The 21,968-nt window shown below is 35.6% G+C and overlaps 1 long non-coding RNA gene across 1 annotated transcript; it reads right to left on the minus strand.

Moving 5' to 3' along the window:
- Window positions 1-1,824: 1,824 nt before the first annotated feature.
- Window positions 1,825-16,026, minus strand: LOC140166578 (uncharacterized). The gene is made up of 2 exons (XR_011860886.1): window positions 15,961-16,026; window positions 1,825-4,010 (listed from the first exon to the last, which is right to left on the minus strand). It is a non-coding gene; the product is annotated as an uncharacterized lncRNA (long non-coding RNA).
- Between the last annotated feature and the right edge of the window lie 5,942 nt (window positions 16,027-21,968).

The raw sequence follows: 21,968 nt of genomic DNA on the forward strand, positions 1-21,968 counted from the left end.
TGTTGTGGGTGTGTGCGCATGTGTTTGTCTGCTAGTTTGTATGTACACTCGGGGTGGGTGTGGGGGTGTGTTTGGTACGTAGGTGCGTTAGCGAATACGTGATGCGATGTGTAGCGTTGTGTAGACACAAGACACAACGCTACACGTGTTCCTGTGGAGGTTTACGTGTGGTGTGGTGAAACCTGTCATGTCTATACGCACGTACCTTGCATTAACATTAATATATTGTTAATATATAACTCACTTTTTTGTGTAAAGATGTTTACTAAGGGTTTAGTTGTTGTGTTTGTGGTGGGGTGTGGGGTATGTTGGGAGGTGTGTGTGTGGAGGGGGCTATTGTGGTGTGATGGGTTGGGTATGTAGTATTTTGTATATAAACTGTCAGTGTGTGTTTATACTTCGTTGTCTCCGAGAAATTCATTTCAAATTGCATACAATCATAATTATATTGTTACAAACTGATATTTCCTACACATATCTCCCCTACACAATGATGTGGGGCTTTATTAACAAAAACGTGCACAGTCATATTACGGTTCCAGCTTCAAATATTTGATATACACCATGCATATACATCAAAATGCTTTGACTTATTTATGTTATTTAAATGTGATATACCACTTAAATCTTGTATTAACCTTTAGTAAGGATGTTTGTGGCTAGTCATGATGTAAATATGTCCTTTTTATATTGACTTTGTCTTTTTTAATTAAGAACGTGGAATAACTCATATACAAAATTTACTAAGACTGATGAAAAGCTTAAAAGGGCATTTCGTGATCCACAGCCTCATCCCCCACTTTTCTCAAAAAAAGTTGAGATTTTTATATCACTGGAAACCTCTGGCTACATAATGTTTATGTGCAAAATATTTCTTGCAGATTAATTCGTTTAGCAAAGATATCGTGAAATTTGAATTTCGTTCTGGTGCACCAGAACGAATTTACAACGCATTGTCTATGGAGCAGTGTAATACACATAATCATGCATAACTCGCGAACGCAAAATATGAATCAACTGCAATTTTGGGAATAGGTTTTTTCGTGGATATCTAATGAAAAATGACATAAATAGAGGATGCTAGGATCACGAAATACTCCTTTAATAGAATGGATATCATTAACAACATTGGGTTAAAACATAATGTCTTAACTTATTGACACCATCAACTTATTGACACCGTCAATTGTATTGGGTAATTATTAGATTTCAAAACGTTTATTGCATTTAAATTATATCCGTGAAACAAACAAGTTGATATGTTGCCTAAATAGCCAGCTTTAACTTACAGATATAGTTACGTAAATTTTAGTCAATATGTATAGTAGAACTTTAGCCATATTGAGTATTAAAGATGAATGATTATTTTGTCACAGTTCAAGTTTTTGACCCATGTCTTGAAAGTGTCTTTATAATAAGAAATTAAAACAATTATTTCTGGTTTAAAGCACATACACAAACTTGCCACTTAAATGGCTTTATTACCCATCTTACCAGTTTCTCAAAAAATACCTATCATTAGATATTTTGTTATCGCATGATATCCACCAGAAAAATAATTATCAAACTGCAGATTTTTACTTAATTTTTACTTAATTAATTTAGTTGTAATTCTAAATCCTATTTGTTAATTTTTGCACTGAATTAAAGGTAATAAAGGTCTTTCCATTAAAATGTTAATGTGATGAATCTTTTCACACTGTCAACGTTAATATATTGTCCAAATGCCGGAACATATAAAATGCTATTCAATTTTCATACCACGCAATTCTACCGGTTGCGTATGACGGCAAGTCTATTTTGTATCCAATAAATACCATTCGGTGCTATCAAATTACATTACGAGAATAATGTTTTTTGTTTGACTCTCATGTTATTCTCCCAATACTTTTCCCGCCCTCGGCGTTTCAACTGCAGGCGGCTTAGATAGTATTACCCCATGTGATAAGCATCTGTGGTCATATTATGTGTAAGAGCATATGTCGTCAGCAAATAGATACAAAGTCTTCCTTCCTTCAAGAAAATAAAAGGCATTCAACAATGTTTTTTTCTTTATTTAACACCCATGTCCTCACCTGCATATTTGGCTTGCTTCGACATTTATGACATTAATGTTCAATTTGTCTGTGTAGCAAATTGTACCTCTATTACAACGTTGACGCTTCCCCACGGGCGTATTCCTTTGTCCTTTTGCATACATGTTAAATGTCAATAAAACCAACTATGAGGTTTGAGATACTCTTCAGTCACTGCTTCATTGTTTTCTCATTTTATATTCATACCTCAAGCTGACTAAATCGAACATAAATGTCGACAAACCCATAATGGGACATAATACGATCCACCAAAAATATACTTTGTGTCGACAACGAATACTTGGTCCACCACAAATATGCTTCGTGTCGGTAAAACTCACTTCCTCCATATTCGACATTATGCATATGCACAAATATGCTAGTTTTTGTCGATCAGAATCACTCTTTCCATACGGCTCATCACAATACACTATCAATTTGAAGTCGACGAAGGTATATATAGATGTGAAATACAGCCTGCTGAATTTTCCAGTAAGAAGTGAAAAACGCAGACTTATTGTTTCCAATTCTGGAGCTACAACGTGCACGAACATTGTCTGTCAAGTATCTCAAAAATGAAATGAGAACTTTAAAGCCCAATTGTGGTTAAAGTGCATAGAGCAAGCACATCAGATGTTTCGTCTATCAATTCAGTGTGACCATTCCTTAGGTATTAAATTTTTCATTATCAATATCATCTAGCCACAGGTCTTATTCCTGCATTCACTTGTCATGCTAGTTTCTCAAAAATAATGTTATTAAATCTGTTACAGGTACAGTAAGCCACAGAATTAAGGTACCAGTTGTGTTCACCCCTTTATATTCTTAATAAAGACAAATGTGTCACAAGCAGCCAAAACCTGTATTTATCAGCTCTGATTTAAGATCTTATTTGTTGAAATTGATTGAGAATTAAAGAAACGGTGACTTAGATGAGAACCTAATGACGAAACGAAATCAAAATATGTACTTTTGTGTTGTAATCAATAAAAGCGCTAGTTTTAACGTGCTAATCAATGGAAGCATTGCGCTAGTTCTCTTGTTCGCGTACGCTTTGTGTACAAATCAATAGGGCATGCAATGGAGCAAACTGCAACTTTTAAATTATCATCTTCTTTAGGTTTTGGATCGTTGTGTATTTATTTCTTGAACAATTTCAAGGAATGAGGACGTAAATTTGAGCTAAAAGATTAATCTATTGGCTGTTGGTTCCAATTATGACACATCAGTCTTTGATATAGGATATACAGGTGGTGAACATAACTGGTACTTTAATTCTTTGGCTTACTGTATCAAGCTTCTTCCAACAAACTTATTAGCACAATTCATCTTCAAACCGCGTTTTCTTTTTTGACAACAGTGCCTGTGTTTGTCTACGTATGTCATCACAATCCGCAGTATATGTTAAATTATCATAAGAAGGAGGATATGTTTCTTTGAAACAACGACACATATCTGCGTTGTCTCCGTGTTCCGGACAAAAACATATCTCATGTGCTCCACGTCCCATCATTTTATGGCTCGCCAATGTACCTGCTCTGTATTCCTCCCTGAATTCTCGCAATTCCACCTGTGCTTTCCTAATGTCCCGTTTTGTGCCTCTTACCAAGTAGTACAGGATTAACACCATCATGACAAGAGCTACGGCGGCAAATGTAACAAACCCGATAACCATTCCCTTTTGGAAGCTATCAAGGCCTTGTTCGCGTCTTTCAAATTCACCAAAGTCAGCAACACCTCCTGGTGATGAGGCTGAACCTAATGTCGTCATTATTATACAGATAGTTGTGAGAGCAAATATGAAGTGTAGACTCGGAGAAGTTAACTCACGAAATGATTCCATTATTTGTCCCAACATATTGATTAACTTGTAGATTGACTTCAAAACTTGGAGCAATAAATATGTTGATTATGTAACAGTAGAGTCTGCCATTGCTGCAAGTAACAAGAGAGAGAAAATAACAAAATTGAGAAATTGTCACAGACATTCGATGATTAAAACTAATATGAAATATACACCTTAATGAATTCATACGCCTAAAGTAGCAACTAGCGATTATAGTCTAAGCCAAAGAATTGAACTTTATATTGCAGTACAATAGATATTACCTTACCATACCAGTCAACAACCAATGGTTTATTTCTAGCGATTGCACAATAAACTAATTGGCATAATAATATACATTCTATTATATACCCCATGACTTACGGGAGTCTTGGAGCGACAGTTGCAGTGTCATTAAAGGTAAAATACCCTGTTCAATATATATCATCTTGCCCTTTTTCATTAGCGCACAAATTGCCGATAATATTTAATCAATTTACAGGTTCATTTTCAATTTATCATGAAAGACCTTCATTAATAACCTACAAAACATAATGTAAACCAGTTGTAGCAATTTTCTGCCGCGTAATATATTCAACACAACAACTCTTCCTATACCTTTGTACAGGAGCCAAGCGTTAATTAAAGATTTGCTCAAAATGTGTCAAAAAGTCAATATTACAAAGATGATCAGATTAATCTTTAATGCTGAACAGGTTTTTTTTCAACCCTCACCCTAACAGCCCCTTCCTATTGCACTAAACGCTAATGAAAACTGGTCAAATGCAAATGATTAGTGATTTTAAACAGTTTTGATGTATTACATGTATGCAGGTGTCATTATTTATATAATTTATATATGATCTCTTTAGTTGTATGTGTGAGTGGGAGCACGAGGGAGTACCAGGTGTTTTTGGAGTTTGTTTGAGTCCAGTGATATGTGTGGTGTGGCTGTGGTGTGAATTAGGGTTGTGGGGGGTGTGTGTGTGAGTAGGGGTGTGCAGGTGTGAGTGGCTGTTTTTCTGTGGTGGTTGGGTGTTGTATGTGTTCGTGCATCTGCATGCGTGCACTCATGCACCCTTCACCTGTGTACCCTTTTTCCACCCACACCGACTCCCGGAACCGACTCACACCTGCATGCTGATGTTTTAATATGTAGCAATATCCATCTATATACTGTGCAATATTTTTCATCTCTTATCTTGCATTATTTGAATTTAAATTTGTTGTTTATATATTTTGTATTTGTAATTTTGTAATATTTTGATGTCTTTTAATGATTGTAAAAATTGCTCAATTTGGCCTTAGGGCCACGATGCTTTTTCTAATAAAATGAAATGAAATGATGTTATTATATATAGGAGCTGTGCGCATTATAAGGATAACAAATTACAACACTACCTTGCCCGGGCGTAGTGTATGCTTTAACAGTCGAATGGTAAGGTGTTGATTGCCACCAGGATGATTTTACAATGTACTCTAATGAAACTTATGTTAACTCTCTGTTAGAATCTTTCTATTCTATCGCAAAAATGTGTTTGGCCTAGAATTAAATTTTCTCTATTCTGGGTCGTTCATAATGGAAATCCAGGTACTTTTAGGTGTGTGGCGTTAATGACGTCATCATGACGTCAACGACGCATGTTAATATCAATGGAAAGAGGAGACCCATGACCTAAACCTATCCATGATATAGGAAATGAGCATTTATTGCTTTAAAGCAGAGGGTGGTAACCGCCTCTTGGTAAACGATGTTTCCCAAAAGGCTCTTAAAGGCGACAGTTCAAGAATACAAAAATTAAATATCTTCAATGAAGTTATCATGCCATCAAATAATAGAACATCAATATTCGAGCTTACAAGTGAGAAACAAAAGGAATAAGAATATCAAAACTGTAACCCTGACACGTTAAAAACGTGATCAAGCTGTACCATTACAATGTACTACAAGCCATTTTGTTGGATTGATTTAACGGTTATCATTTTATGTATAATTTACGTAGTACAGAGAATATAAAACAGGCTACCTTCAGTAGTATAAGATGATAAAAGTTTCCAAAAAACATTAAGTGCTATTTGAGGGTATTTGGTAGATGTTAGATGTGGAAGTCAAAAGGGTGGGATTTCTAACGCCTGGCCTTGGTCGTTCTTACGCGTATCCACCTATTCAAAATTACGTCACATAATAGAGTGAGTTTGACATCAGGGCGTAATAAATCAGAGGACAGCCTCTTATGGTTACTTTCTTTGACTTGGCATCTTTAAAATAGCCCACATACCTTTGTACGTCAGAACCCAGAAACTTTTAAATATTACACAAATATTAGAAATGAGCGTCTGATTGCTCTCCCGGATTGCTCTATGAGTTTGTGATAAAACCGACGACTAATGGATTCTTCCCATATAATCATGATAACACTGTTGATGTCAAGGTACGCCTACTTCGTGCAACTGTGTTTTCCATTGCCACTTATGGATGCGAGTCTTGGGCTATGACCAAGAATGATAGGAAAAGAGTAGATGCTTTTGAGATGTGGTGTTGCATGAGGCTTCTACAAGTGACATGGAAAGACAGGAGAACAAATTCCTGGTTCCTCGACAAGATTGGTAAAAGTCTAACCATCAGAAGCGGCATAATGGAGAGAAACATGGAGGTGTAGAAAACAGATTTTGCAAGGGGCTATGGAAAAGCAGATGAGGAAGAGGACGTCCACCAACATCTTGGACTAATGACGTGAAGCTGGAATGCAAGGTGCAACGCACTTAGGCACCAGAAACAAATGTGTTCGATCTTTGGATGGATCGACCGTCGATGCTGCTTTGATGCTTGTTATTAATGAACTATCAACTAATTAATCAGAATTAACGCTATATTGGTCAATATCCCTACAGGAACAAATTGATTTCATAAATAATAAGGATCGAGCAAGCATCAATGAGTGAGAAAGAAAGAGAGAGAGAGAGAGAGAGAGAGAGAGAGTCAGTAATAATCATAGAAGGGTAGTATAGACTTCACAGCTGACTTCTATTTCCTTACCCGCTCTGTAACTGCACTTTATCCCGGATTTGAAATGTATATCAAAGGTTATGCCATCTTCAGTTTCAACTTATTCGCTTAATAAGAGACAGCCAAATGCATCAAACAGGCGTCAGATTCGATTATTTATGTAGTGGAATGCTTGAACGAAGTTGATGTAATATAGATTTCAATGCATTATGGTCAAGTGCTTGAAGCTAAAATCTCGTCCACATCCATTAATCTATCGTAAGTGCTATTACCTCTCCGTCGAGTATACGCCGTACGCTCTGGTTTCTTTTGGGGCAGAAAATAATACTAAATAGAACTTGTTCATTGATGAAGCGTAGCATTTCTTCCGATGTAAAGTTTTCATAGAAAGTTAAGTCATTCGTATTCGTAAATACAGTATGCATAAATTTATGATGTGCTTTGATATTTGCCTTCTCTTTACAACAAACTGTTTGCATTTCCTTTTCGTTGTAGTTTCTTTCTGTCAAAGATTTTGTCTCATAATCGCAAGGTAGCTCGAGGTAGTGGGTTCGTATCCCCACGGCGACAACGTGTTGTACAAATAGGTAAGCCTCTTCACCCCTATTGGCTCTCCCTCCGCAGGTGTACAAATGGGTACCGGCTTTGTTTAATAATGCCGGGAAGGTGACAGACTCACCGTGGAGAAGGTGTAACGACCTCAGCAGCATTACAACGTAGAGTCTATCCCAGTCGCTTCAACAGAGAGATGTTCTAATCAACGGAGAGTGGCAGATACTCTCTTTGCAGAGTTTATAAATATCAAGTCGGGTCGGAGAAGAGCATGACCCAGCTGTGTTTGCACTCAAATATTGAGCCAAAATAAGCTGATACACAAGAAGAATAGTATATTTTGTATAAAGGAGATCACAAGGCTTGATATGAGAGGCGTCATTTCCGTCAAATGTTCATGATTTTCCACGGGGTAAAAATGCCGAAACCTTTTGTTTAAATATATAATTGGCCTTATCTTAAGAACCGCAACATCAAAGGAAGTATAAATGCGATTATTGGCTTTATTAATTCATTTCCACCACGACCATATTTTATATTCATATTTCTTAAAATAAAGAAGTACACTGCAGCTTTTAGGTTAATGGCAAAAACTGGAAAAAATATGGCTCCAAACATCCCACTCGCCTAAAAGATACTTGGAAGATATATAAACTTGGTAATCTTTATAATTATCTTGTACAGAAGCAATCATATAATCTTTAAGCTAGATTTCACAGAATTACTCTCTAACATAACACCTGCAACCTTCCCACGCATACTCTCCTTATAGGAACTTATAAAAAATGGTTGAATCGAGTCGAAGAACATTTTATTTGTTAAGAATCAATGATATTAATTATTACACTGCATTTGATTCACCTTTGTGACGTGTACTTTTCCTCCCCGTGGGGAAACTACTGTCAATATCTTAATTCATTTTTTGTACTTTGAAAGCTTTTAGCAAAATCTTTCTGACAAAAATAAACTATACAAGAAGGAAATATTCAAGTACGGAATTGACTATTATTATCGGTTAACCATACAACTACTGGACTATAATTTGTAACACTGACTACGATGGAGTTGTTGCAATCCCTCCTCCCCTCTAATTTTCAATTATAAACGTCATATACCGTTATATTTGGTACTAATGTATAGCTATATGACCTTCTATCCAAAATAAGTACAAACATTCGCCACATGATATCTCTATGGCATCATAATGCCCCTTGCAAAATTGGGAATTTCTGGCTCTGTAGGCAACATTGATTTTCTAGGAACATGCGATGTTCACCGAATTATCTCCTAAATATAAAAGGAAATGAGTATTTCAAACTAAAAGAAAATGGAAATGAAAATCATGGATTTTACTGTAGAAACCTATGCTGCAAACAGTGTGTTTGGAAGTGCCTCTTATGAAAGTGGTAACATAAAGGCCGCTATAGTTAGAGTTTATATAAACACGGATTGGCACACATAAACCAACAAAAGTACAAAATAATGCAAACTTTTTTTTCAACGAAAGCTTTTAAAATTAATCAATGTATTGATGCGAGTTTATTAAAAGGCGCGTCATTCTCTTCTGTCATTATACGACGACGGAAGAATAGCTATGAAATGCACTTTTCATTTCCTTTAAAACGATAGATACAGAGTGTCCCAAAGCAACATCTGATAACAAAATATCGAACCAACCCTGCTGATCTTTATCACCAAAATAGAAAGGTCACTGCATTCAAACGGACGGAAAATTTACATAATAAGTGTGTCAGGTTCGTTTGTCTTCCGATAACAAATTTGTTGGTTCAAATAACCATGCACCATCTAGAACATCAACAAGGATGAAATTTGCATCGATCATCTCCTTCGTGTCAGGGACAAAATCAATTAAGGAAGCTCCAAAACTCAGGGGGAAATATCTGATTGATATATGGCCTTAACCACTCTGGCTCTTTTTATTTGGGAATCGTATTGATCGCAAGCCAATTAGCTCTTTTATTCCTGTCGAATAAGACAACATAGTGCAACATACATATGTGAAACAAAGTTCAAAGATATATTGCTCACTAAAAAGGTGGTTTTACATTTTAGACATTAGTTTTGTTTAGCAATTAAACAGATTTGTTGCGGCTGATTTTAAAGGCATTGAAAACGACATTATTCATACAGGTCATACAGGTGCAGTCTGCCATTACTTGCCTGGATACCTTTGTGAAATAATATTGTTACATCGAAAACAAACTTCACATGACCGATGTACTTTAACACAAAATCGTAGAAATAATAAATGTGAAAAGAAATGGCAAAAAAGCATCATGCCTGCTACACCAGGATCCACAACATGCTCATCTATCAGGGTACAGTTCTTTAAAAGTTTAACCCCAATACAGTTGTATATTTATTGGATGACCTTTAAAAATGTGGGTACAAAAACTCATACTCTGCAACTTGAGGTAAAATTTTGCACTATGATTGTTTAATTGAGGTTATTGAACTCTGACATTGGTATTAGGCCATTGTGGTCCATAGTGCTAGTTGCAATCTACGGGTAAGTCACAGCATACACCATACATCAATTCGTGATATCTCTGCTAACGGACCAGTTTATTAACAAGGTTTAAAGCGAGAGCCCTAGACGCAGACGTAGAATAACACCGTTCCATGAAGAATTCTCTGTTGATTGATGCAAAATCTGGCATTTTCTTCTCTTATCACCAAAAACGTAAAATACTATACCATCCAAAAAGATTCAAATCTATTTGCAGACCTGATTTGGGCCATCTTACCGCAGACCCGCACCGGGGTATTAATTTTACCTACAAGGGGTTGTAGTCAAGTTCCTTCGGGAGGATCATTCAAAACAAACAAAGTTAACCAATAAATTAGCTCCATCACAATCTAATGGCAAGGAATGATTTGGCAAAGTAATTTAATTTAGGATATGACGAACGTGCAGGTAACAGTTCATCTTTGCGTTCACAGGCCAAAGTGCTGTAGTTATTCCTGCAGGTATCCGGTTGAAGAAGCGTTGGTGTGCATGGTGTCATAACTGAGCAAGACACTGGGTGCCTCTTTTAATATTATTATCGACCTGCGGCAAACACCAATGAATGACCTCCTGACATATGCCTAAAACAATTCACCGAGAATGCATCACACAAAACTGTTAATTTAATTGGCTAACGCACAATCGCACTGTACTTGTAATTTAACGACAACTACTTAAAAATCACAATCATTACAGTCATGTTTTTGCATAAAGAATTCCACCTGGTAAAAAAAAATTTCAGATACAATAATGTTTTTGGAATATTTCCAAAAAATTGTAATGCAAATTTTAAATATTTTAAAACTTCAACATAATATTGCATGGTATCAGAAATCACACGTAAAGCTGTAAGCACTTGATCATTGTCATTCTTGGCTCAAACTATTTGCACAACATTAAAATTAAAGCTGGGAAGCTCCCAATTGCAGAAATTTCTCGGACAAACTGTTGTTCATCTTCAGTGAAAGCATAAATAGCTTAACACCATCGGATTATAGAATAGATAATGAGGATAACATTAATGAGATACACAAACTTTAGGAAGGGGTGAGCGAGTATGCAAAAAGCGCTTCTTCATCAAACTTGAAATGGACTGCATTGATATCGTTATGAATTCGGCAGAGTGACGAATCGAGAATTTTGAGTAAATTGAGTTATTGTATGCTTATGATTATGTTTCAGGTGATCTTTTATTTCCACCAAAACTTAATGGTAAATGTTACTCCCTGACGTAGATACCGAAATTTTGATTTGGACGAATCGCGCCTGAGTGCAATTAATGAATTCGACCAAAAGACGAATCGTATACTTCGCTGTACAAATCAGGTTGATCTGTAGTATTGTATAGCTGGAAAGCCCGAATTTTCTATATTAAATGTCCTATACTCTTATATTTGATACCAACGGATAGCTGAAGGTGTCGTCTATCAGTGATACCAATATAAGTACAAACAGTCCCCACGTGATATCGCTATGGCTTAATAATGTGAGTGCGCCCTCGTAAAATCCCAAAAATTGCATGCACAATATAGGCCAGTATTGTTATTATTGGTTAAAAATCCTCGGGTTTTGCTAAATATTACAGTGATGACTATTTTATAACTTATATATCAAATGTAAAGTCTACAGCCTTTAGCCAACCAATAATTTTTACACAAAAGCCCCAAATCAAGAATGCGCGCTATGGTTTTACACGCAGTTGAATGCGTATTCGACCTCGTATACAACTAGTTGTGCAGCGATAGAGACATTTTGGATTCAGCATAAAGCCGAATAGCTGTAAATACCCATTTGGCGGGATGATATCGATTGTTTCAGAACATCTAATTATTGCAAACAATTCGTGCACATTCAATTCTATAATATACATTTCAAATGAGTACTCAAGAATGTTCTCAGTTTTTAGAAAGACCGATGGAATGGTACCAAGATTTTCAAACGCCGTTTACTCAGAACAGCAATTTTGCGTATTCGGCACTCTGCCGTGTTCATAACGATATGATGCATGCATTGTGTAATCTTTGATTTCTTCGCAACCAGTCAACGGCAACCGAATCAAATAAAATGTGCGTATATGATTCACAATAAAATGCGCTACGCGGTGATTTTTAATTTTTTGATTTTGATGTCTATTTCTCGACTTACGTTCAATTGTATTCACCCGGTATTTTTTTTTATGGGACACCCTGTTTATTAAAAACTGTTGACTTCAGGATCACTTTAATTTACTTCGGAATCGTTGTTTACATAAAACCCATTAATAAAATCCGACAGCTTCAGACGGTTAATGTCAAGGTAACTAATTTGATAATAACTAGAAAAATAATAAACTCACGAATATCATTTCGTTAGATATAGGAGATACACGGAGCTTGCTACTAATGGATGAGGGTATCAATGCTATAGATAAATTATATGCATATTCCGTGTGCACTTGTCGCCTGAAGCAGCATCGACACTAGATGCATGTTTCAGAGGAAAGAGAAATACAAAGCGATAGCTTGATTCTTGAGTTTTAAAAGCAAAAATCGTCGGGTGAGACAGGCTAATACGCTAATTCTTTAGTCAAGTTGATTTTATGACATCTATATGTATATCAGGAAATTATGGGTATACTTGAAATATCTACATCTTGCTTAAGAGGAATCATATTGTAGTATAGTATAACTATACTACCACAAAACTTTAAGTATAAATATAATATAGATTTTGTCTGCATGTTTAATATCTGATGTGTACTTATGTTACCATATTATTAAACCACCTGATGACGTATATTTCAATTGTAAACGCGCGTGGGCCCAAAATTTGACCTTTGACCTTTTTGCCTATAACTCAAGAACTATATGTCGGATACTGGTCAAACTATACATTTTCTGAATCCTTATGATGATAGCAATACATCGGTATGTTTATTAACAATATTTGACTAATTTTAAAATTGCACCCCAGCATAAGCGGCCATTTTGGATTCATGCAAATTAGGCACTGTTCCACTACTTGGAATTTGGGGGACTTTTGATGTGTTATTAACTTTATGCTTTTCTGAAACGAATGGTGATTAAATGGATTCTGTTGCAATAAATGGTGGGGTAACCCCTTAATTTTCTTAATTTGACTAGCTTATAGTGCTAACATTGTTAAATAATCACAGGATATAATATTTTGGTTGAATTCAGGTCCTTTGGAGTTTTTGTTATGCCAATAGCATCGTTTTTCCGAAAAAATTCTTATCATTAGGTGGACAGAACGTTGTGAATTTTGTCGAATGGAGAACGCTTATTAAGTTTGGCCCAAAACAGGAAAATGAGTATGATGCCCCATTGATTGTAACAAGAACTCCCGGACAAGAATTTTTTATAGTAGTTAAATAAGAAACAGTACTCCTGATACTGGCACTATAAAGAGTTCTTCTTACATTCCAAGGGGCAATGAAACACACTTTACGCATGATCATACTGATTTTCCTGTTTTTACATCCTATTTATGTGAGAACTTCCATCGGATGTTGCTTTGAAGGATATTCCCATTAGCGTGATTAGCAGCGGATATCATACCAGTTTTCCCTAACAAAATATAAGGATACCGTATATATTTATATAAACTTTGCAATGCCTAAAAGTTGAAAGGCCTCAAGGAATTTAGGATAAAGAATTTTCGCTAGTGCTCACTAGCTCTCAACGGAATTGATTAGCCATGGTATCACCCAATACTGTTAAGTACCCCAGCTGAATGTCATATTATAATACACATACTTGTTGCTAGGAAAACCAAGAGCAATAAGCCGGGGCAATATTAGACAGTAGTGAAACCAATTTAGATTATAATGCCATTTCCTTGCAAATGATGAAATTTATTTCAATATGCTTTGATGCTTACGAAAATGTTGCAGACGAAATGAATATAGACCATGTTCTGCTATAAAGGTATAACATATGTGGATGAAGTATGAATGTTCACATTGGTATATGTGACCGTCCACGGCGAATGAGCCGTAAATTCCTTCCCCGGTCAATTTTGTTTTTTATTTCGTGTTTAAAAATAAACATCATAAACTTAAAAATGGTATATCATTTGACTTCAAACGATATCCAGAAGCGGGGTTATGGTTTGTTAAACTTTGCTCCTTCAACAAAATTATAGCTTTTTACGTTTTTACATGTGTCTATTTTTCCACATTGTTGGCCATACATATCAAACAGTCATAATTGGCGGTCATTTCAAATCATCCCCAAGTCAACGAGGTTTAAGAAAGTTCTCTCATTGTTAATTGTTGGTTATGCATACATGTAGCAATATAAGCAAACAAAGACCAGAGCTATTAAAAGTTCTATAGCCATAAGGTAGAAGCTTATTATCCACTTCAACAATAGGATTATTGATTAGTTTTTGATTATCGAAATGAGACAGATGTCGGGCCAGCTTAAGTTACCGATGAATATGACCTTCGTACACATATTACACCGTAACTCAGAATACAATTTAGGGAATTTACGGCTCGTTTGTGCTGCCGGGTCACATATAGTCTTTTGTATATTACTGCTGCAATACCAGGCAGGAAAAGCTTTAAGCGATGCACGTATCCACTATATTCACATTGTCAACAGGTTATATCCTTAATGAAAGATTCTCTGTTCTTTTTGTGTTCTTTGGTATTGTTTCTTCATGTTTTCTTTCTGTTTGAAAGGACTACAAGATTATTACTGGCAAACTTACAAACGAAATGGACCACAAGTTTAAAAAACATGTATGTCTACGCTGTATTAATATTATAATCCGTGCAATGCGTAATTCTTGAGCTTGCTAATGTAAAAATTAAATTGACGTTTTTAAAGCCATTATGTACAATCTTATAATATGAAATTATTATTGTTTTTCAAATCTAATTGTTGGCATTGATTTTTACACATGTCCCCAACTTATATCTAAACGGAATCAGCCAAACTCGTTGTGTTTATCAGATCGACAGAGCAATATTTATATACTGTATGAATCAAATTTTATTTTAACTTGGTATTTCGGCTTACAATATACAGAAACTTTAGTTCCTGACAGTTATTACTAATTACAGCATTTTGAGTATAATAAATAATACACAAAATTAAAATCGGATTGAAAATCGGAATGGCTTTAATCTAACTTTATATCAATGGTCGGATATCTGCTACTCCGTAAACTAAGTAAAGTAGCTAAGCTAACGGAATTAAGCATACCAACATTACCCTCGAATTATTTACTAAAGTATTGCTTATTGCAGGAGACGTAACAATATAAATAAACTAATAGAGATGAGGCTAAATAGAGAGAAGCTAAATTCCCTGTGATACAATAATGTATAATCCATTAGTCATTCTCTTGATGAATCGTTTCAAGAACAATATTGCTCAGGAGACTGGCTGGGAGGATGCCTGGCGGACACATTGTCACAACGAACACTCCAGAGTAAACCACTCTCCGCGGTCATGCTCAGCGAATCTGGCAGGTGGTAATATGTATCAAGACTTTAAAGAGAAACTTGGATTTTAGTGATCATACTTTAAATCTCTATAGCCACAGTTCATTCAAAGAAGGACAGATAAGTATTTTTTTGAGTAAGTACCCTTACAAAAGGACAACAATTACATTACTTGGGTTTATGGTATGCTACTAAAGTAGTGGGTAAGGGGGTGGTGGTGCTTCATAAATTGTTTCCGAATTCAGATACTCCGTTGGCTGAACGTACTTTCCTAATAACTCACAAGGAAAGTATATGCCAATTCTGTTGCTTGTATCACCTTTGATTCGCTAATCTACAGCAATATTGAAAAGTATCGAAATAAATTAGGTTCGATCGTGACAATAAACCTCTGTATGCCCTTGTTTGGCTTCCACACTTGTAAACCTTATTTACCGAAAATTCTGAAATTGTTGTCTAAAACTGTGAATGCAGCAATTTAAGAATTTGCTCTGAAATTTCGAACCGTGTACTTACCAAATTATGTCTGTTGTCCTTGATTCGACAGATATTGCGTTGAACATTTGTGTGAACGTCTGTAAAAATATATATATATAAAAAACATATTGAGCCATTCGTCACCAATATTACATTGCCATTTTCTTTCCTTGTTATCTATTGTGTTTATGCTTGTCACACTCAATTAATAAAAAAGGAAACAAGTTTTTAAGCACAAACAAACAAACGAAAAACAAACTGCGTCTATTTAGTTATGCGATGACCAGTGTCATAGATTAGACCAAAGGAATTCGCACGACGATGTACGTCACTTACTCTTCAGTTTAATATGATTTGACTTAAACTGGGATGAGTAAAGCAATAGAGCTAATAGTGGGCAGTAGCGTATTCAGAGGGTAGGGGCCGGGGGGACCAGTCCCCTCCCAGAAATTATGGCCCGTCGGTGCATCGACAGTCTAGTTTGTAATATCCGCTTCCAGCCAATCAAGAAACTAACGTGCATTTCCATGTACTGGTACTGGCTTCGCGTCCTTTGTATTTACATTACTTATGCAAAGGCATGCTATAATTATACATTGTTTTCGCGTCTTCTGTTAACATTGACGCTGGTATCCTTTTGTTTATTTGTTGGTAATGCGCGGCATTTGTATGCATTTGTATAAAACAACACCATGTCATCATCCTACTACAAACGCAGCTGGAAACTGAACAGGGGCTGAATCACAGAAACTAATCGAGCGCAATTAGCCCCTCCTAGCCAAACAGTTTATGACTTTATTCTGCTACAATTATACAGTGTTCAGGACTTATGGATCGGCTATAACGACATCAGCATCGAAGGCCAATTTCAATGGAGCGATGCAACTTGTCAAGGGTATACAAAATGGTGCTCCTGAGAACCAAGCAACGGCGACGCTGGCGAAAAGTGTGCAAATTGTGTATACCCAGCCGACGCAGAGGGGAATGACTGGGAATGTTACCGTGAGCAACATTTTGTGGGTAAATTGTATATTATGTTGCAAAACAATGTAATTGAGTTACTTCGAGATTATATTCGGAGATGTCCACTATTATTGTGTGAAACCCGATATTTAAGATTATTATTTGAAGTGGTCATTTTAAAAAAGTCCATTTTATAGATTGTGCCAAACAAAATATCAATGGTACCGATTCACTTCGACTAAATGTCAAGTTTCCTTTTTCTTTTCGCTTTTAGGTAAATTTGCCTAATTACATCATTCAATAATTCAGGGAATGTGGCATTACCATTATAATTTTAATAACTTCTGTGTGTGAAATTGGTGATAAAATCAAAGTGCACTTTTCTGCATGAAAACCGGCTGGGAGAAACAACACGAAATCACGTTTGCCTGCTGGCAAACCTGAGTTAACTCTAACATCAATTGCTATGTACAACATGAGTTGTTTTTTCCATTTCTCTAATTTGGTTTGGCAGGTATATGGTATGATTCTTACAACATGAGACAATGCTTGGTGGATATAATATAAGTAAATTAACTAAACATAAACAATTTGAGAACGAAAGGCAATTGATGCCAGTGTGAGAGTTTTGATTTTGTATACACCTTTATAGGAAAAACAGTGAATGATATACAATAACTATAATATTTCGGTTATAGAATATTATTTTTCATTTAGACCTGAAACACTCAAATAACATTACACCTAACATTTCTGAAATAGATATGATATTTCTGGTTGCAGTAGGAAATGGAATAGATTTACCAGCATTATACAACACGGCAGAGTGCCGAATATGCAAAATTGCTGTTCTGAGTAAACGGCGTTTGAAAATCTTGGTACCATTCCATCGGTCCTTCTAAAAATTGAGAACATTCTTGAGCACTCATTTGAAATGTATATTATAGAAGTGAATGTGCACGATTTATTTGCAATAATTGTATGTTCTGAAACAATCGATATCATCTCCCCAAACGGGTATTTACAGCTATTCGGCTTTATGATCAATCCAAAATGTCTCTACCACTGCGCAAATAGTTGTATACGAGGTCGAATACGCATTCAACTACGTGTAAACCATAGCACGCATTCTTGATTTGGTGATTTTGCGTAGAAATTACTGGTTGTTCTAAGGGTGGAGAATTTAAATTTGATATATAAGTTATAAATAGTCATCCCTGTAGTATTTAGTAAAAGCTTGATGATTTAAACGCATAAATAACAAAATTGGCCCATATTTTGCGTATAATTTTTGGGATTTCACGAGGGCGCACTCACATTATTAAGCCATAGCGATATCATGTGGGGAATGTTTGCATTTAAATTGGTATCACTGGATAGAAGATACCGATAGCTATCCATTGGTATTAAAAATATAATAGTAAAGGCCATTTAATATAGAAAATTCGGGGTTTCCAGCTATGCAATGCTATAGATCAACCTGAATTGTACAGTTAAGTATACGATTCGTCTTTTGGTCAAATTCATTAATCGCACTCAGGCGCGATTCGTCCAAATCAAAATTTCAGTATCTACGTCTGGGAGTAAGATATATCATTAATTTTTGGTGGAAATAAAAGATCACCTGAAACATAATCATAAGCATACAATAACTCAATTTACTCAAATTTCTCGATTCGTCACTCTGCCGAATTCATAACGACATGAAAACCTTTCTCAAATCTTTTGCGATGAATAATCATTTCAGCATAATAAATGTTAATAAACGCGGAAGCTGAAGTTATGCTAATGGTATATTTTCAGTTGTTATTAAACATTATATTCATTTATGTGTCAAATGTGATGTTTACAAGTGCGATATGAAATTGAAAAGTGCAATGACCCTGTTGATATTAATCATACTTAGAGAACAGCACCTAAAGATATCCATTTAAAGTGTTCCCAAAGTGTTCCCAAAGGTGAACACTGAATCAGCGACTTGGAGTTATAGCGAAGGTGATATTGTGGAGTCATTCCGAAAAGAAGATTTACTATGATCTTCGTCGTTATGTTGTTAAATAAAGCTTCAAAAGTCTGTCAAGTAGAACAGAAGGAGATTTATGGGAATCGTGTTGTTTGCTAGCCAGTCATATTCAGATTTTGTTAACTTAATCAAATAGTGTGTTTTGTTGTGTATTCTGAAGTGAATTTGGGTTAAAGCTGTTTTTGACCTTGAGTCATTAATGACTCGTACCAGGGTTAACGGAAATGTATAAACAATCTATGCATTCTCATGATTAATCATTTTAAGAGGCTTAAAGAAGTTACAAAGCCAGGTTGCAAAAACAATGAATCGCACAGCACGTATAAAGCAAGTATGTCTGATGAACGTGTCACATTACTGAATTATCGCCGATCCGTTGAGCTGTATTATAATACAGGGTGTAACAATAAAATTTGTACAATTTTAAAAATATAATGACACAAGTATGCCGCTTATGTTTTGGTTTGATATTTATGTCTATCAAAATAATTTCTTTAGCCACCAGATAAGCTTTGTTCTAATAAAATCGATGGTATACAACTGAAGATATGGCCAATTATGTAACCTAGTCTTAAAACCGCCTGGGCCACTTTTGTCTAAGTGTTACAAAAGTGACTGAATAGAGTTGAACCATGGACTAGCCTGGGCGGTGCTCTTATAACAGGTAGTTTTAAACAATGGGATATTCGAAGTGGTAAAAATGGTTACATAATAGAATAGTTTTTTGAAAGTCACAACTAAGCACGGACATAACAACCTCATTTACTAGAAATTGTGGCGGCAGCTCAACAACTTCAACCCCAATTCACGTTGGAAGAGCGTAATTTTATGGATGTCACATTCGGCAGCACATTGAGTCAAGCATAAACCATAAGATTGTTTATAGATCATTTTCCAAACTCACGTCTTCCATCAAGGCATACAATTACATAACTATGAGAAGTACGGTATGTTGTTAACAGAAATGCTGGCAATAGTGGTCGCCCCAGAACAGCTAGAAACCCAGTTGAACTTAATTTCAAAATGTTATTGTTTTGTACTTATGGATGTAAAAACTGTTCTCAGTTTTACCAATGATATCTCAGGGATATGAGAAATTACTTTATCTATAAGATAATTTGAAAGCAATGTCATGACTTCATTTATAGATTTTAAAGAAATATCATATTATTATTAAGTTCATGTTAATTATACGAAGAAACACCACTTATAGTTCTTTTGTGTCAGTTTTTTGATGTTTAATGCACAATAAGCATATCTACGCGGTTCAAACTTGATATGCACAAACATGGCAAAAGTGGCCCAACACGTTTTCTGAACGATTTAATTAATCGGACATAACTTTTGAACACAAGCTAGTAAAGAAACCAACTAAACGTCTTCTTTTAGCCAAGATATTACTGATTGTATTGCATAAAAAATTTGTGTCATAGCTCTTTTAGTTTTTTCCTGAGAAGTCAAAATGCAATTGTACAAATTTTATTGTTACACCCTGTAGGAACATTGTCACATCATGTGCTTGTATAAAGTAGTTGAAGCTTTTCTATGGGTAAACCTAGAAGGTCATTCATTAATGCAATAGGTCTAAATTAGGTGAAATATCTAGAATGCCTACTTTTACTCAAAATGGCTTATGAAGTCTGATACACTTTATTAAACTCGTGTCCAATATTCAGATGAACCCTGTGTTCGGTAGTCAAGCAGAGACTAGCCTATATTGTTGAACGAATAGGGTGCGACCACACTCCTTCTGTAGAATTGGTGAACCTTTGTATAAAACGTTCTCGTTACGGTGTTGCCTCGCTGAAAATGGTCCTGCATGTGAAACTAAGCGAACAGATGTTTTTTGAAATTCTAGTTTTATATCTTACATTGATTACTTATAATTTTGAGTGGTAATGGTCGTTCGTTTTGACGTGAGAAGAAAAAAATTTGTATAACAATGGTCAAGTTGGTGATTATCCCCTTTTACCACGTTCTTGTGCACACTAAGCATCTTACGCGTTAAAGTTTATTGCAATAGTGGGAGAAATATGAGTGGGATGAATAAAACAAGAAATTTCAAACAATATTATGTTTGCTAAACAAATACAGTTTCAGAGCCTGTGATTTGCAGTAACGTAGCTTGCGACACTATCGCAGCGGCTTCACTCGGCATTGTGTTTGCAATCCTTTGGTTACATGTCCACCGGGTCCTAGTTTGCTTGCGACACTATCGCAGCGGCTTCATCCTTTGGTAACATCACAAATTATTGCAATTCAATGTAAATTTGGAATGAGACTGGCTGAAGCAATCTTATTATATATCATGTTTAACAAGCTCAAACCGGACATAACGACTAATACATTTTATGATAGCTATACTGTTCAGTAAATGCCAGGGTTAATGGGGAATTTGTAAATCCATTACTTCAATGCGAGACTATTAAAAGGAATGCATGAATCCAAATGAGTTTTATTTATATTGGAGCCTTAACGTATTGGGCTATTCCAGAAAATAAGTTCACACCCCCTATAGAGGAGTAAATTTCCAGTAAAACAAATTGCTGGATTTCAAGTTTGGCTTCCTGAAAACGACTGGATTTCCAGTTGGCAATGTTACTGGAAAAAGCTTGGAAATGAAAGAAATGTATAAACAAAATCAAGGAATTGTCCGAAATAAGCCCCTTAAAATTAGGATTTTCGATTTTGAACTATTTTTTGCTGGATTTCTTTCGTATTTAGACACTTTGAAAGCCTGGGTGTCCAACAATCCTGACTGGACAAAAATGGGGTGTGCATCTATTTTCTGGAATTGCCCATTTCATGATAGCTTCTACATATACAAATATGCCGACATACGTTAATGAGCTCGTTTATATAAGTATATTCCGCGCGTGGCTGGTTCTAATATGATTTAATGTCTACTTAACATTCAGCTAACCCAAACAAGACTATTAAAAGTGCAGAAAATTTAATTTAAATATATCATTTATTTTTGTAACGTACGAAGAACTAAAATCTTTGTTGTAGACCTTAAAGAGAGTGGATTAATTTTATTTGTTACTTACTCGCGTACCAT

This window comes from Amphiura filiformis, chromosome 12, assembly GCF_039555335.1.
Source record: "Amphiura filiformis chromosome 12, Afil_fr2py, whole genome shotgun sequence".
In the NCBI taxonomy this organism is placed as follows: Eukaryota; Metazoa; Echinodermata; class Ophiuroidea; order Amphilepidida; family Amphiuridae; genus Amphiura; species Amphiura filiformis.